Source organism: Cupressus sempervirens, chromosome 2, assembly GCF_028749045.1.
Source record: "Cupressus sempervirens isolate cs-2001-9-10 chromosome 2, ASM2874904v1, whole genome shotgun sequence".
NCBI lineage: Eukaryota > Viridiplantae > Streptophyta > Pinopsida > Cupressales > Cupressaceae > Cupressus > Cupressus sempervirens.
Window position 1 is genome coordinate 221,417,302 of NC_143119.1, and position 16,231 is coordinate 221,433,532.

The 16,231-nt window shown below is 31.5% G+C and overlaps 1 pseudogene; it reads right to left on the reverse strand.

The window, feature by feature from the left end:
- Positions 1-303: 303 nt before the first annotated feature.
- Positions 304-16,231, reverse strand: part of LOC149571847 (uncharacterized protein At2g33490-like) — a 90,766-nt pseudogene continuing 74,838 nt past the window's right edge.

A 16,231-nucleotide genomic window follows, 5' to 3' on the forward strand; every position in this document is an offset into this window, starting at 1 on the left:
ACAATCCATATGTCATTTCTTTCATTTGAGTAGTCTTTTAGATTTTATATGGAAGAGATCTTTAACTTGTTAAAAAATTTCATCTTGCTGCATTCCATATATGCAAATGGTAGTTAAGCACGCTCAGGCTAGAGTAGTACTGGGATGGGTAACCTCCCGAGAAGTCTCGGTGCTTCACCCTTGTGAGCATCACCTAGATCCAATGAGTGCTAAGTGTTCCATTTATTCTCATGAGAGATGGATTCATGTTGAATCACTACTCATAAAACATGGGTCAATGAGTTTTACTCAAAAATTACATAGTTAAATCCTGATGGTCATCTTTGGTGAAGTATCTAAATGAGCAAGTTCCTGTCTAGAATCTTCTGTTGGAAGACAATCCACAGTCTGATCTGCAGTAGAATTATCCATGCCAAATAAAGGGCCTGTCATCTACAAACAAGGTTTCAAGGCACTTAGAAATTTTTTAATCTTTACATATAACTTTTTTATAATTTTGTATGGATTCAAGTATATTTTTCCAAACCGAGAATCAAAGATTAGTAGGAATACATTTTGATATCATGGGACTCCTACTCTATCTTGTAGATAACTCCATTAGGACATAAAGTTTTCCATATTTTAAAGAAGGAAATTTTTCCATAAATATAGTGTCAACAAATGTAGATCAGAAGAACTGGGTGACTTGCTCCCTGTTGGAAAGTTTGGAGTGTCTTCTAGGCAGAGTATGGAAGTAAGAAAATGAGAATGAGACTGACTATTAGAAACTTTTGGTTTTGGTATTTGTAATTAAATTTTGAAGACCATTATTGTACCTTTGTAATTACTTGTTTTGAAGAATTTTTTGTCTTTTCTCTATATATTGTATCTTATTTGTTTCATGTATCAACCTTCCATGGCAAGTTTTGAAGGTTGGGACTATAAAGTGAAAGTATGAGAAAATATGCGAGAAAAAGATGTCAACACCAATCGAGGTATTATTTTCATATCAATACAATCTCTCTCTAATAAATTTGACCATGCACATGATTGTGATATTTTATGGAGAAGTATATTTCAACTGAGTTTCATATAGAAAATATATCTCTAAGATTGTCACTTCACTGACAGTTAAGAATACATTCAATTCTTTTATTTGAAGCTGGATCTCTAGTTTATCATGCATCTACCTTGCATACACATCACCAAGGTTATACCAAATTTCTTACACATTATCTTAGTTATTAAATAAAATTCCTAGCCCCAAAATGTTAGTAGAGTCTGTAATTGCAGTTTTACTATTGGAAAACACAGAATTTCTTAGGAAAATCTTGCTAGGGCATCATGTTCCTTGTAAAGTAAAAAATTATTTAAGTTAAAACCAGAACCATTTATGTTGATGTGCCTATGTTAAATCACTGGTGATGAGGAGCACAATGATTCTAATCACATCCTATGCATAAGGGTTGATTTTGCAACTTCCTTGGAACTACTCCTAGATCCCATAACTGATCACCAAGTATTGCATCCACTTAATTTCTCCCTCAAGACATATTAATGGTTATATCCCTCATATCATACCTTCTCCAACCAAACACAATTCTCCACATGCTAACATGTCTCAAACTCTAATCACACCCAAAAGTATCGATCACAGACTCCAACAATAACTTTATGTACTAGTCCTCACACATTAATCTACCTACCGACCTTATGAACACATAATCAAACCTTATCATTAACATCCCACACAAGGAACTCTCACTTCTATTGATATCACCAAACATTTATGATTCATTCTTGCCTTATGGCTATCCCAACCAAATCAGATATTTAATTATTTTACTGTCAATCAATGCTAGTCTCACATTGCTGTCCTAAATACCAAAAATCTTGTCCAATAGAATCTTCCCTTCCATAAACCTTTGATCCTTAAGAATTATATCCTTCTATCATCATCAACATTTCCCACATTTTCCACAACTTCCACTCATTCCAATTCCTGATTACTGATAGTGATACATCTCTTGCTGTCATTATGTGACAATCAATGTATTAAAGAAAATAGTTAATAAACATACCTTGTTTTGGTCTATAACCTTCTTCAAGGTAATTTTCAAATAAAATTCTCCCTAACGCACCTATCAAACCTCTCCCTACACTTATCTCCCTTGTTCAAACATTTTTCTTTTATGAACTAGCTTATATTTGAAGACATAGTGTTCCCTTCTTGAATGAGACAACATTTCTCATTTTTCATTCATTCAAAGAACATGCAAACTTGTGAATGAAATAGTACAGACTTAAGAATGTAAAATATTTTATTCCCTACCATCTATTATAATTTTGAGTCTTGGTCCACATTTTACATTTCAGATCTGCATTTTCAAAGTTACTGTTTATCCTAGTACGTGTTCAAACCAGATTTCATTGAAACTTCAATATCTCACTCAACACATAATGAAATTCAATGAAACAAAAACATAAATTATAGAGGATTAGGTATGTCCATAAAACCAAACAATCATCATATGATTTGTTATTTTTTGAGAATTTTCATGCTACAAATGATAGGCTGGGGATAGTAGGCTTCCCCTTGATTGTTAAAAAACATCAAAATATGAACTTATGAACAACCTTCCAAACAATAAATAAATCCTCCTTGACTTTGACCTACACAATGGTTATAAACAATGAATTCTACTCCTCATATTAATGCATATTTTCTTGGACCATTAGTGTCTCTACTGCAAACTTATGTGAATATGCCATTTGTATCATCCATAGGTACCCTGTTGTCTTCACATCAACCTACAACATCTCTATACTAGGAGAGAAAAAACTCTTCAATTAATCATCATGGCCCACCACCTCATCTTTAGCCTCTTGCATTCAGACCTCTATTGCAACCAAAGAATTTTCATCCCATTTACCTTGAAACTCAACTACTCCCTTATTCATCTCAAGGATGTCTCACCGTTGAGCCTCACCATTTAGTTTCATAGGAGTACCTTGCATGGTACCCTCCCTTTCTTCATCTACCATCTTCTTTTCTGCTGCTAACCTTTGCACAGGCCATTTTATCTTCTTAATCTTCAAATTCCAACTTGAATTTTGTTCTCCAATAAACCTTTCCAATGCCTCTAGCCTTTCCCTTATCTCCCTTAAATCATTTTGTCTCAACTCTTCTTCTCTCTTTCTCTTTTCCTCTTCCTCTCTTTTCTTCTTCTCATCCTTCCTAAACTCTTTCCATGCCTTCAATATCTCCCCCTCAAACCTTGTCAAACCAATATCCAACTATCTAGGACTCCCAACCATGATATCCCAACCCTTTGAATGTAGAGTGTCAGTGGGCCTTTACACAATGTCCAGTTATTAAGGATAAATTCATAACTGTTTATGAGATAAAACTTCTCACATTATCTCCCCTTACCAATGTTATTGTTCAAACTCAACTTAACAAACATCAAGTATTCAAAATTTGGTCATAATGTTGTTCAACATTCCATACAATATGGAATTTTTACCATGAGATCCTACCCTTGGATCAATCTTGTTTGTCTTGGATTCCCCTTACAATTTATCTTGAGAAGAACCTCCAATTATCCTATCAAGTGGTAAAGACTCATCACCATCTAACCCATCAATTTGTTCACAACATAACAACAACTCTTGTCCTTGTCCTATCTATATTTTCCATACTTTTGACACTTCCTTATGATAGTCATTTATGACTTCCAACCCAAACCCAAACCCAACTACTCAATACTTTCAACAATGGATCCATGCACTTTCTCCCTATAATGTTATCACAATTGGGATCCTACAAAAACCTACACCTTTCCCACACTTAAATCACAACTTACCCCAAACAATAACACTTATTCACATCTTGATTCTATTCTATTAGAGTCACTCTATCATAGTCCAAACATTCCTTTAATCATAGTCCCTTTCTTGGTCCAATTCATGTGCACTCCTTTGTATGGATATATGCAAGTTTCGAGATAGGTATTTTACATAGTCATCCATATTCATGTTGAATATGGAGGCTTATTCCTTCTGATCATGAAATAAATTACATTGCAAAGGGTCATTGATTATCCTAGTTAAGGGTTTTATCAGTTTCATTCAAGCTTAAATATCTTAATTGATTCCCAACCAAATTCGGTGCTTCAAGAACCTAGGGAATTCAAAGTGTTAACATACCCAATCAATGAAATGTTCAAAAAAATGAAATGGACATGTAACATCTTGGATAAAATTATTTTTTGGTATTAAAAATATTAGAGTAAACATTTGCCTTTGGTGGGGATAGCCTATGACTTGTTCTATCTTTATTGTAGTTGACATACACAGACAATTTGAGATGGTAGAATACACTAAAGAAGACTATCAGAAGGAGCTAGAACACATTGAAAAGGTAAGATATATATATATATATATATATATATATATATATATATATAGTTTTACAACAGTGAGTAACAAGTGTAGTTTGAGAGATTTTCTTGATATGGATTAAAATGTTTTAACTTTAAACATTTTACATATATTGTAATTTTTTGTATGTGTTTGTTCCTCTAGTAGATAAATGCAAGAACTATGGAAGGGAAATATACATTGGCATAGACCATGGAAGTCTTTCTAATTGGATCATGAGTTAATATGGTGATTCTCCTAGGGGAATGGTAAGTTCATCTATTATTTATATTTCTATTAAGTTGGGTGTATAGATTGTATGTTTAAGTAAAAGTTATTTTACTTTGCTAGAAAATTGTTTTATGTTCATAATTAATGTTAATTATATTTTTTTTGAACATACTAATGTCCATTGCCTTAAAACAAGTGAAATTAGTATTTGAATTTGCATGCATTTGTTAGAAGTTGGATTTCCAGATCTTTTTCTTCTTAATGAAAGAAAGCAACCAAGTAATTATGGTCCAGGTATATCATTTTCTTGTTTTAGAGATGAATGCCCTAGGATGGGATTATCCATTGCATTTGGGAGTTACTTAAGCTGGTGAAGGTGAAGATGGGTGAATGCAATTTGTAATTGGCATTGGAACACTTTTACAAGTTTCTTCTAATAATTCTCTTCCTCATTTTTGTGTCAAGATATGACAATTCTAGTTTCCCTGATGGAAGCTCTAGAAGAGTAGATAGATCTATGTAGAAGACTTGCAAATCTTGTAATGCAAGCTGCCAAGCTTGAGAAAGGAGTGGTAAGCTTGCAACTAGCTTCTGTGTACATGTATGGTGTTGATGTTTTTCTTAATCATCATTTTACTTTTAAATTTAGTATTGATATTTTAGAAGCTATTATTTTGATAGGCTCCTTTTGAGCAGAAACACTGCCACTACTTTGATTTCCAAAGGAGAACCAACCAACTTCCCATTCAGAAGGAGGTGTGTTACACTTTATTCTTCTAGGCTTGCTTTTTGTAGAATCTTTATACTTCCCTTTTCCCATTTGTTTGATATTCTCCTTTTCAAATTATATCAGTGTTTATTTTTCCATAGTGGAAGTCTTGTTTAATAATTTCTTTTTGTACTTCTACTCAGTCAAAGTCTCAACTAAAGGAATTCAATTTTGTGTTGTTTGAACTTTTTAATTAATTCATTAAATTTTATCATTCTTATTTTTAGTCATTTAAAATCTTGACACTTGATCTAGGCTCAAATTGGAAAAGTAATCTAGTCTTGATGTCGATACGTTTTAAAGAAAATTACATTTTGTTTATTTATCTCTTTCTACAGATCATGCTTATCATTAATTGAATTCCTTTCACATGTACAGGGTGATGAGGTAGGTTGCATGGGTGTTCTACATCAAGATGGGTCAGTTTTAATGTTTGTCACTCTTGATCAGTTGAAGGTGAATTTTGGATATAAGTTTTTGTTCTATTCAACAATAGTTGCTATGTCTCTATGGCCCCAAATAGTTGTTGAGCTGTAAGATTTCATTTGATTATTCTTAAATTCCTAGTACATGAAATGTGAATTTCTTAGCTTTGACTCTTTGTTATATAACCTTTTTGGGTGTTATATTGAGAATGAAATGAAACAAATAATAGTTTTTTATGTATTTTTAAAGGGTGCTAGCTCAATGGAAGAGCACCTGCTTTACAAGTAGGAAGATGTTGGTCGATTCCATCGTGCCCTATTATGACCAAGTACACTACCAAATATGTGACTAAATATACTATTGAATATGCTACTAGATATGTGACCAAATATAATATTAAATGTGCTACTAAATACACTATAAAATATGTGCCAAATATGTGACTAAATATGCTATTGAATATGCTACTAAATATATGACTAAATATACTATTAAATATGCTACTAAATACACTACCAAATATGTGATTAAATATACCAAATATGTGATTAAATATGCTATTAAATATACCACTATATATGTGACTAAATCCACTATCAAATACACGACTAAATATGTGATTAAATTGATGATCAAAGTCAGTGATCAAATAAGCAACTAAAATCATTTAGTAGTATATTTAGTAGCATTATAAATGACTGGATATTAACTACTATTAGTCATGTGATTGATTTTAGTCACATATATACAAATTTTAGTAGTTTTTCTAGTCACATATTGATATTTTTGTACTAGTGATAGGCAGAAATGTTCTTAGAGCTTTTCTTAAGATAGTATCATCATCTATTGTACTAGTAGCTCCTCTTATCGCATTAACACCATCGTTTATCCTTGAGAAATATTTTCACCTTCTTGCATTCTCATATCATCAAACTTACCTTTAAGACTTTCAACTTTGGCTCATAGAAAATTCATGTCTCCTCCATAGATGGTGCTTAAATCATCCCACATTTTCTTTGCACTGTCAAGACTTTTGAAATCATCAAATTCAGCATAGGTTAGGATAGAGGCAATCTCCAAAATTTCCTAGTTGTGTTCTTTCTTCTTTTTCAGATCCTTAGTAGTTACCGCTCCAATAGGATCAACATGCTTAGTAGTAATGGTAGATTGTGCATGATCTCCATGTATATGCTATTAGAGTTTCTACAATACCAAAATTGAGATGTATACCAAGGAATACTCTATCTCTTGAAGGTCTGGTATGTAGACTTACTACTTTTGAGCTATCCAACTATGATGATTACAAACTTAAAAATATTGAATTTTCTTTCAAAGATAAGCTATCATTGAAGGAACCTGATGACAAGAAGAAGAAGAAGAAAAAGACAAACTATATGTCTAGTGATAGTGATACAGTTGAGCAGGATGTAGATCAACTTGAAGTATTACTAGGAAGAAGATTTCATAGAGGTAAAGGCAAGTTTAAAGAAAAATTACCTATCATTTGTTTCAATTGCAATGAAGTTGGTCATATTGTTGCTAGATGTCCAAAGAAGAAGAAATATAGAGGTGGTGACAAGTACAAAAGTAGAAGAGATGAAGACAAAAAGGATTACAAATACAAAGGCATGAAATCTTGCTACATTGTTGAAGAGGAAAGAAAAGATGAATTTGATGAACATGATGGTGAAGTGGTGTGTGTTGCAATGAAGGATGAATCTAATGAAGATAAGGCAACTACACTTGTGTCTTGTGTGAACAAGAATGACAGATGGATCATTAATAGTGGGTGTTCACATCACATCACTGGAGATAATAGTAAGTTCATTACCTTGAAATTTTATGATGGAAATAGTGTAAAATTTGGTAATGATGCACCATGCTTGATAAAATGAAAAGGTTCTATCAAACTCATAGAAAAGATTTTATGTGACAATGTTTACTATGTAGAAGGACTTAACCATAATATATTGAGTGTGTCACAATTGAATAATTTAGGAAGTAAGGTTGAGTTTGAAAAAAACATTGCTAAGATATATGATGTTGATGGAAAATTGATTGGAAAGGGTGGTCAAACTAGGACTAATCTATTTTATATTGATATAGAGGATGCTACTTATCTAATTGCAAAATTTGATGATGTATGGCTATGGCACAAGAGGTTATGTCATGTTAATTTTGATAACTTGGTTAATATCAGTAACATGAGAAAAGTTAGAGGTTTTCCTAAGTTGAAGAAGCCTAGTAATATAATGTGCAAACAATTTCAATTAGGAAAAATGAAAAAGTCAAGTTTTAAGAGTAAAATTCATACCTCTAAATGAATACTAGAAATTGTTCATACTAACTTATGTGGACCAATTGAAGTGCAAAGATACAAAGAAGATAAGTACATTATGTTGCTTATTGGTGGTTATTCTACAATGATGATGATTATGCTTTTGAAATAGAATTATAATGCTTTCCAAATGTTTAAGTTGTACTTAGCAAGAGTTGAGAAGGAAATAGGTAAAAGTCTAAAATATTTGAGATCTAATAGAAGAGGAGAATTTACATCAAATGAGTCTAAGATGTTCTAAAATGACAAAAGAATCAAAAGACAAACATTTTCTCCTAGAACCCCTCCACAAAATGGAATTGTTTAAAGGAGGAATAGGTTTGTAATGGATTTTACTAGGACATTCATGATGGATAAAAATTTTGCTTTGAAATACTGGAGAGAAGTTATGTAAGTACAACTCTCTATACCTTGAACCATGTACAAGTCAAGAAAGGTACTCATTCAACACCTTTTGAACAATGGTATGGATACTCGCCTAATGTAAAATATTTTAAGGTATTTGGAAGCAAATGCTTTATTCTCAAAGATTTTAGGAATGGTAAACTAGATGAAAAAATTGAAGAAGGTATATTCTTAGGTTATTCCACAAGAAGTAAAGCTTACAAGTGTTTAAATACTAACACTAACAAAGTTGTAGAAAGTGCAAATGTGAAATTTGATGAATATATAGAAGTGCATGAGGCTAAACCTATAAAGGAACTAGAATAATACAAATAATTTGTATGATTTTATGAAGGTATGCCTACTAAAGAAGATGTTGTAAATCAAGCTACAAACCAACATCAAATGTTAGTGACTACCAAGTCGCATACATGAATGGTAAGTTGCATTTAGGAACCGAGCTACTTTCAGATGCTGAGTTACAAAATAAAGTTCAAGTACATTCTAATTTTAAGATTAGTGTACATTATATATATGCTAAAATACCTAACAAAAATTTACATAGTGACTCTGAAGTAGATAGACCAAATGAAAAAACCAAAGTTGAACCAAGATTGTCAAAATATGCTGAGAGACATCTTCTTATTATACAAATTATTGGAGATAAAGATGCTAGACCAATGACAAGAAACAAGTTGAGAAATGCATGCTTGCTAAGCATAAAATATCCTAAAAGAGTAAAATATGCCTTAGAAGATGTCGTCTAGAGTAAAGTCATGGAAGAAGAGATTGAACAAATTGAGAAAAACAAGACATGGAGTCTAGTTCCTAGACTAGAAGACAAAAATGTGGTTGACACCAAGTGGGTATATAGAAATAAGTTAGATGAAAATGGTGAAGTCACAAGGAACAAGAAAAGATTAGTCTACAAAGAATATGCACAAGAAGAAGGAATTGACTATGGAGAAACATTTGCTCCTGGTGCTAGATTGGAAGGAGTAAGAACTCTACTTGCTTATTCTACATACAAAGGTTTCAAAGTTTATCAAATGGATGTTAAATCTGTATTTCTAAATGGTATATTAGAGGAAGAAGTTTACATAGAATAGTTAGAAGGATTTTTTGATATCAACAATAAGAATATGGTATGTAGATTACAAAAATCTTTATATGGTTTGAAACAAGAACCAAGAGCATGGTATGAGAGACTTCATAGTTATCTTGTGAAGATTAGAACTGAAAGGACTAATGATAACAATAATCTATACATGAAGATAGAGAAAGGAAAAGGTATTTTTTTATCTAAAACTTTTGTTGATGATATCATATTTGGAGGTGAAGATGTTTTATGTAAGGCTTTTGCAAATGAAATGAAGCAAGAATTTGATATGTCTATGTTTGAAGAGATCAAGTTCTTTATGGGTTTGCAAATACATCAGATGAAATATGGTATATAATTCACTTAGTCAAAGTATATCAAGGAGATACTAAAATATTTTGGATTGGAGGATTCCAAATTAGTAAGTACACATATGGTGTTTGGACATAAATTGCCTAAGAATGATGATTCAACTGAGGTGAATCAAACATTATATAGGTCCATGATTGGAAAATTATAATATGTAGTACATAGTAGACCTCATATTGCATTATCTATAGGGATAGTTTTGAGATTTTTTGCCAATCCCAGGGAGAATCATTTGATGGTTATAAAGAGAATAATGAGATATCTAAAAGGAATGGAGGAATATAGTCTAAACTATAAGAAAAATGAGAAATTTGAATTAAAAGCCTATACTAATGTTGATTGGACTAGAAAAATTGATGATAGAAAGAGCACTAGTGGAGGATTATTTTTATTAGGCAAGATGCTGGTTACATAGACTAGCATGAAACAAAACTACACTTCATAATCTATTGCTGAAGTTGAATATGTTGTTGCTGCTATAAGTTGTACAAAAATTGTATGGATCAAACTCTACTCAAAGGTATGAAGAAAGAGATCACTAAACTAGTGACACTTTAGTGTGATAATACAAGTGCTATAAATTTATCAAAGAATCCTATGATGCATACAAAGACTAAGCACATTGCAATCAAGTATCATTACTTGAGATCTTTAGTTCAAGATAAAGAGGTGAAAATGGAATATATTAACATAAAAGAGAAAATTGTTGATATCTTCATAAAATAATTACCTAAGGATGCTCATGATTATCTAAGAGGTAAAGTAGGGGTGATACCCCTATCAAAGGCTATCTAAGTAAAAAAAGGAGTGCCCTACATCAAAAACGTTGATTATAATATGTTAGAAATTGATTTATTGGATCTTACTTTAGAAGCTTCCTAAAGTAATCAAAGAGCTCAAACTTCAAATTAGTCACAAGCAAGGTGACATAGGAGCAAGCAAGGTGACATAGGAGGAACTAAAAAAGTTCACATCTACATATTAAGATGACAAGTCTTTGGCATTGTTGTCAAAGAGGGAGAAATCCTAATGCACAATATGAGGGAGAAACATTGATTGCTAAGAAAGAAAGTGTATCTGCTAATAACATCTACCTTATAAGAGGGAGATACTATAGAAGGGAGATATTAGAATAGAACAAATTTTGTAACCTATTCAGAAGATGAAAGTTGTTGATAGAGGGAGATATTTTAATACAAGGAATTATTTTCTTTTTGGTATTTTTTTGGTCTTACTATTTTAAACCAAGTTAGTTTGGTTTATCTATTTGGGTTTCCATCAATGCCAAAGAGGGAGATTGTTAAGAAGGAGATTGTTGAAGATAGATTGATACAAGTATAATAAATGTGTTTTAATAATTTTTTTGTCATTGACATCAAACCTACTATTTTTTTGGTAAGACAACAACTTATATGACTTAATTACTATCACTTGTTTGATTGATGGAGAGGATTTGATCAAAAATATGTAATAAAAACACCCAAAAGAAAGGTTGAGTTATGATATAAAATGGAGTACAAGAATCAGCTAAGATAGTGATATCATAGTGCATTGATAATCTACTTATGGTTGCAAATGTTGGTTACACTAAGCAAGTTTAGGAGAACAAGTTAAACAAAGTTTTTCTACCAAGCTTGATTGAATGGATAGCAAGTGTCAAGCAAAGTCAGTGCAAGCCAAGTAGAAAATTAGTTGGAGCCAAGTAAAAGCCTAGTTTAGTGTATGCTAAGCAAAATAATGGATATCAAGTAAAGTTTAGTTGATTTCGAGCACTAGTAAACTTTAGTTCATGTGAAGTGATTTTAAAAAGTATATCAAGCAACACAATATGTGTCAAGCATCACAAGCAAGCTAATGTTAAGTGTCAACATTATGCCAAGTCTTAGTATTATTAGAAATATTATGAATTCAATGGAATTGATCTAACAAATTTGTTTTCTTAAATTGTGTGAACTAGGTGGAAGATAAGATTGATGAGTTGGTGGCATAGAATTCATGGTAAACTATTTTGAAGTGAATTCAAAGAGGATCAAAGGAGAAGCTTCTAAAAGTGATATAAAGTGAGGGGTAGATTCATTTAATCCTACCTAATCTTTCCTAACCCTAAATTGGACAATGGAGAATGAATGACAAAAGATTTTAATTCTCTATTTATAAGGATGGTTGATTAGAAGCAAGGTTTGTCATGTGAAAGAACCTAAGGAAGATAAGGAGTCAAGGGTATTACTTCATTTTAGTGATCTAATTGAGAGTTTGCATTGGCATGTTAAGCAAGAAGGCTTAAAGAGTATGGATTCTTGAAGGGCACGAACAAGCTATCAGAGCTAAAATGTGTGAAAGCCAAGTAGAATGGAGGACTAAATAGAGATCTATAATCTATCAATGGAGTTGTAAGTTGTTATTAGATCAAGCCTTACTATTACTTTCTAATAATTGTATCAGTCTAGGGCAAATCCTTTAGATTATGGTTAACCTAACAATCATTTGTAAATCCTTTAACCAAGTGACATTCCAAGTGAATGGTCTAAAGTCCTCTAACAAGGCTCACTCCTAATAGGTTGATTGAAATCTTTTAATAGAATCACATTTAATAGTGTGTATTGTAACCTTTAATAGGGTTGGCCTTTCATAGGGCATCACTTTAGAAGAGTGAAAAAGAGGAGCATGTTACTGGTGGTTTTTCCCAAATTGGGTTTCCACATAAATCATTGTGTCAAATATGTTTTTGAATATGTTATGTTTCATGTTTATATTTCTACAAATTGATTTGATAGTAACCTACAAGTTTTTAGTGATTGCATAAATCTTATTGATGCATGCATGATGATAAATATTTTATGGGTTCACTAAGTTGTGAAATTTTTTATTTATACATCTAGACCTTGGATAACTAATTCACCCCCCTCTCATTTATTATAAAAAATTACAATAGTGCTTGGTAGCTCTACTCTATCATAGTATCATCAAATTGTACTGCTTTTAGCATAACCTTGTCACTTGATCCTCTCAACACTAATAAATTATTATTAATCTTTCTTTTTATAGAAATATTGTGGCTTCTAAAATTCATGACCTAATTAGGGTTTGAAAACTTCTAGAATGTTCATTTGATCAAATCTATGATTCATTTTCATCCTTATCTTCACATTCATCATGCCTTTATATCATTCATTCTTACTTTTCTAGGGATTATAAACAATAATATTTTCATCCCTAATAAATCTTCTTAAATATTTACCTCAATTTCTATAAACTATGTTTTAGCTTAGTTAGATTCATTTACCTAGAATTTAGTGAACTTTCAAACATTCATGCTCGATCAATGTAGCTTGGTAACTCTTGATGTTCTTTCTTGGTCAAGATGTTGTCCCTCACGTATGTTCTTTTCTTGGTAATAATACTCACTTTGTTTCGCCATGCCTTCAATCAATTAATATGTACCTTCTTGATGATACTCCTGTGCTTGGTTATGATACCTACTTAGTAATAATTGCTCTTGTTTATTATTCTAATCAATTGTTATAATTCACTCGGTTTACTCCTAGGTTTGGTAGATATATTCCTATCTGGTAAGTGTGCTCACCAAGCATACTTTTTTAACTAATGAAAATATTTAATGTATGTGGGAGTAATAATGGGCATGTTCACATGCAAGGAATATTAAAGGACTAATTAGATATTCAAGATATCAACATAGTCAATATTTTGGTAATTCTCTATACTACTTTTAAAATTGTATATTGGGTGAATGCACAAAGTTGGGTCACAATTCCATGAAAGTCAAATTCGCGGAATGAGACCTCGTAGAGACGGGTACCCGATTTTTAAAAATGGGCACCCATTTTCGGCTCGAGTGACTAAATTTAAAAAATGGGCACGCATTATTTTTAAAAATCAGGTACCCATTTTTTATTTTCAAAAAATGGGTACCCATTTCTAAAAAATTAAAAATTTGAATTTTTAAGAAACGGGTACCCATTTCTTAAAAATTCAAATTTTTAAGTTTTCGACAGATTTTACATGCCACTTTTAGCTTTTCAAAATGGGTACCCATTTTTTGAAATTCAAATAATGGGTGCCCATTTCTTACAACATGAGGCAGGATTTTTTTTTTTTGCCTTAGATTTTTGTTTGGGACAGGCTTGGTGAGACCAAGCCTATGCCTTGGCCTCTCAAGATTTGGCTAAGGCATTGAACTGACAAATTTATGCCTTGCCATAAGTTTTAGAGGGTCTTCGCGATCAATTTTTTTTATAAAACAAAAACCCATTAGAGCTCTCACTGTCCTGATTTTAGAAATATAAATTTTATAGTGTTATGATTTTATTTACTATTCTTGTATTATTTTTTAATCAAAGGTGGTACCTAAATGTAAAATAGAAACATTCACTAAAACTTTAATAACTTTTTTATTTTATAATTTTTCTTAAATTAATTTATATGTCATCAATCTACATTCAATTCTTTTGAGGTTAAATTTTTTTATTTTTTTTGAAAAAAGTGAAGTTTTAATCAAATTATGGTGTCTGTACATGAGAGGTTTTAAAAATTTCCTTTATAGCCAATTAATAATTAATAATAATAAAAATATTCATTAAAAAATTCAAAAAAAATATTCTCATCAATCTTTGGTGTGTCAGGTAACTCCATTTAAAAGGATTCAAAAAAATTCATTCATTTGTGTCAAATTATGGTGTCTGTACATGAGTGTGGTATGGTCCTGAAACAGGCATTTTGAAAAAGTGGTTTTTGAAGATCCATATCAAAAAAATAATCCATCATATGGGTATACAAATAAATTACAAATTCAAAAGGAAGATTCCAAGCATTACAATTTTTATTTGTGAAGTATTTTATATTTAATCTCTAAATGGCTCAGATTTTGGCATCAATTGACAAAATATTTCAAAAAAAAGAAAAACACTTCCACTTTTTGGCCAAAAGTAAGACCCAACTTCTTGCACTGACCCTATTATTATAGTGGAATGAGAATATTTTTAATACAATTCCTAATATGGTTGAGGCCTCTAATAAGGTCATAGTCCTCTAACAAGGATATATACACTATATGTATGCAATAGACTCCTAATAGGGTCAAAACCTTATACAAGATACTTTTGATTAGTGGATCATTTTGTGGGTATCATCCCCATCAGGGCTTTCCTTTGGTTATGGTTTTCCTAGTTTACAAAATATGGTTTTATGTGTTTCTTTGTGGAATTCTTGTTATTAGTATTTGTTTTAATTGTTTATGTGTGTATATGGTTTATTTTTTTATATCTATAATTGGTCAAAAACCTGCCCCCTAGTATTCCCTATTTCTAACATTGACTATCTCACTCCTCTCCATTTGAGGTATTTTTAAAGTAGTTAATCACCTTCATTGGGTCAACATGTGGAGATGAGGGTATTGAGATGGATTTATCTTCCTCCAAATAGTTAATGTGTTTACCAATATTAGTGGCTCCATCAGGTAACTAGTTAGGTTGTAAAGCTTGAGTTAGTAATCTCAAGCCACATTCACTTCCCACTCCATCATTATTTTATACCTCCTCATCATTTGTTGGCTTCTCATTGGGCTAGAATTTATGTGGATGCACAAGCACACCCTTTTTTGCATTAAGTGTTGTTCATTAATTATTTCTATTGTACTTTTATTTTTGTCACAAGATTATGAATTGAATTTGCATTGTATCCATTCAATTTCATAAATAGATACAATACAATTATCTTTGCCTCACCTTGAATTACATTTATACCACAACCTAAAACAAAAATTACAATTTTACCACCTAATGATATTGGAACTATATTTGTGACAATATCTAATATTGATTCAAGTTGAGGTTGGACTAGTTATTTTTCCATTACCATCCTCATAAATAGAAAAATCCTCACTTGGCTTCATATCATCCAATAAGGCATATAGGTTGAAAGGAAAAATGTATTTCATACTAAACCCACTCATTGTATTTATTGGGTTCAATACCAACTTAAATTTTTTACTATCCATAGTTACCAACTCTTCATGTCCAATAACAATATGGAGGTTATTTTCCAACATCACATTCCCATTTTGTTTAAGTTATGTTTTCAAAGGTAAAAATACACTCACATCAAATTATGGACACTTGTAGTTGGTATGTTTGGGAAGTGTAAGTAGGTATATTTCTAGATATATTTATTGGTCAATTGATTCAATGCCATATGGTTG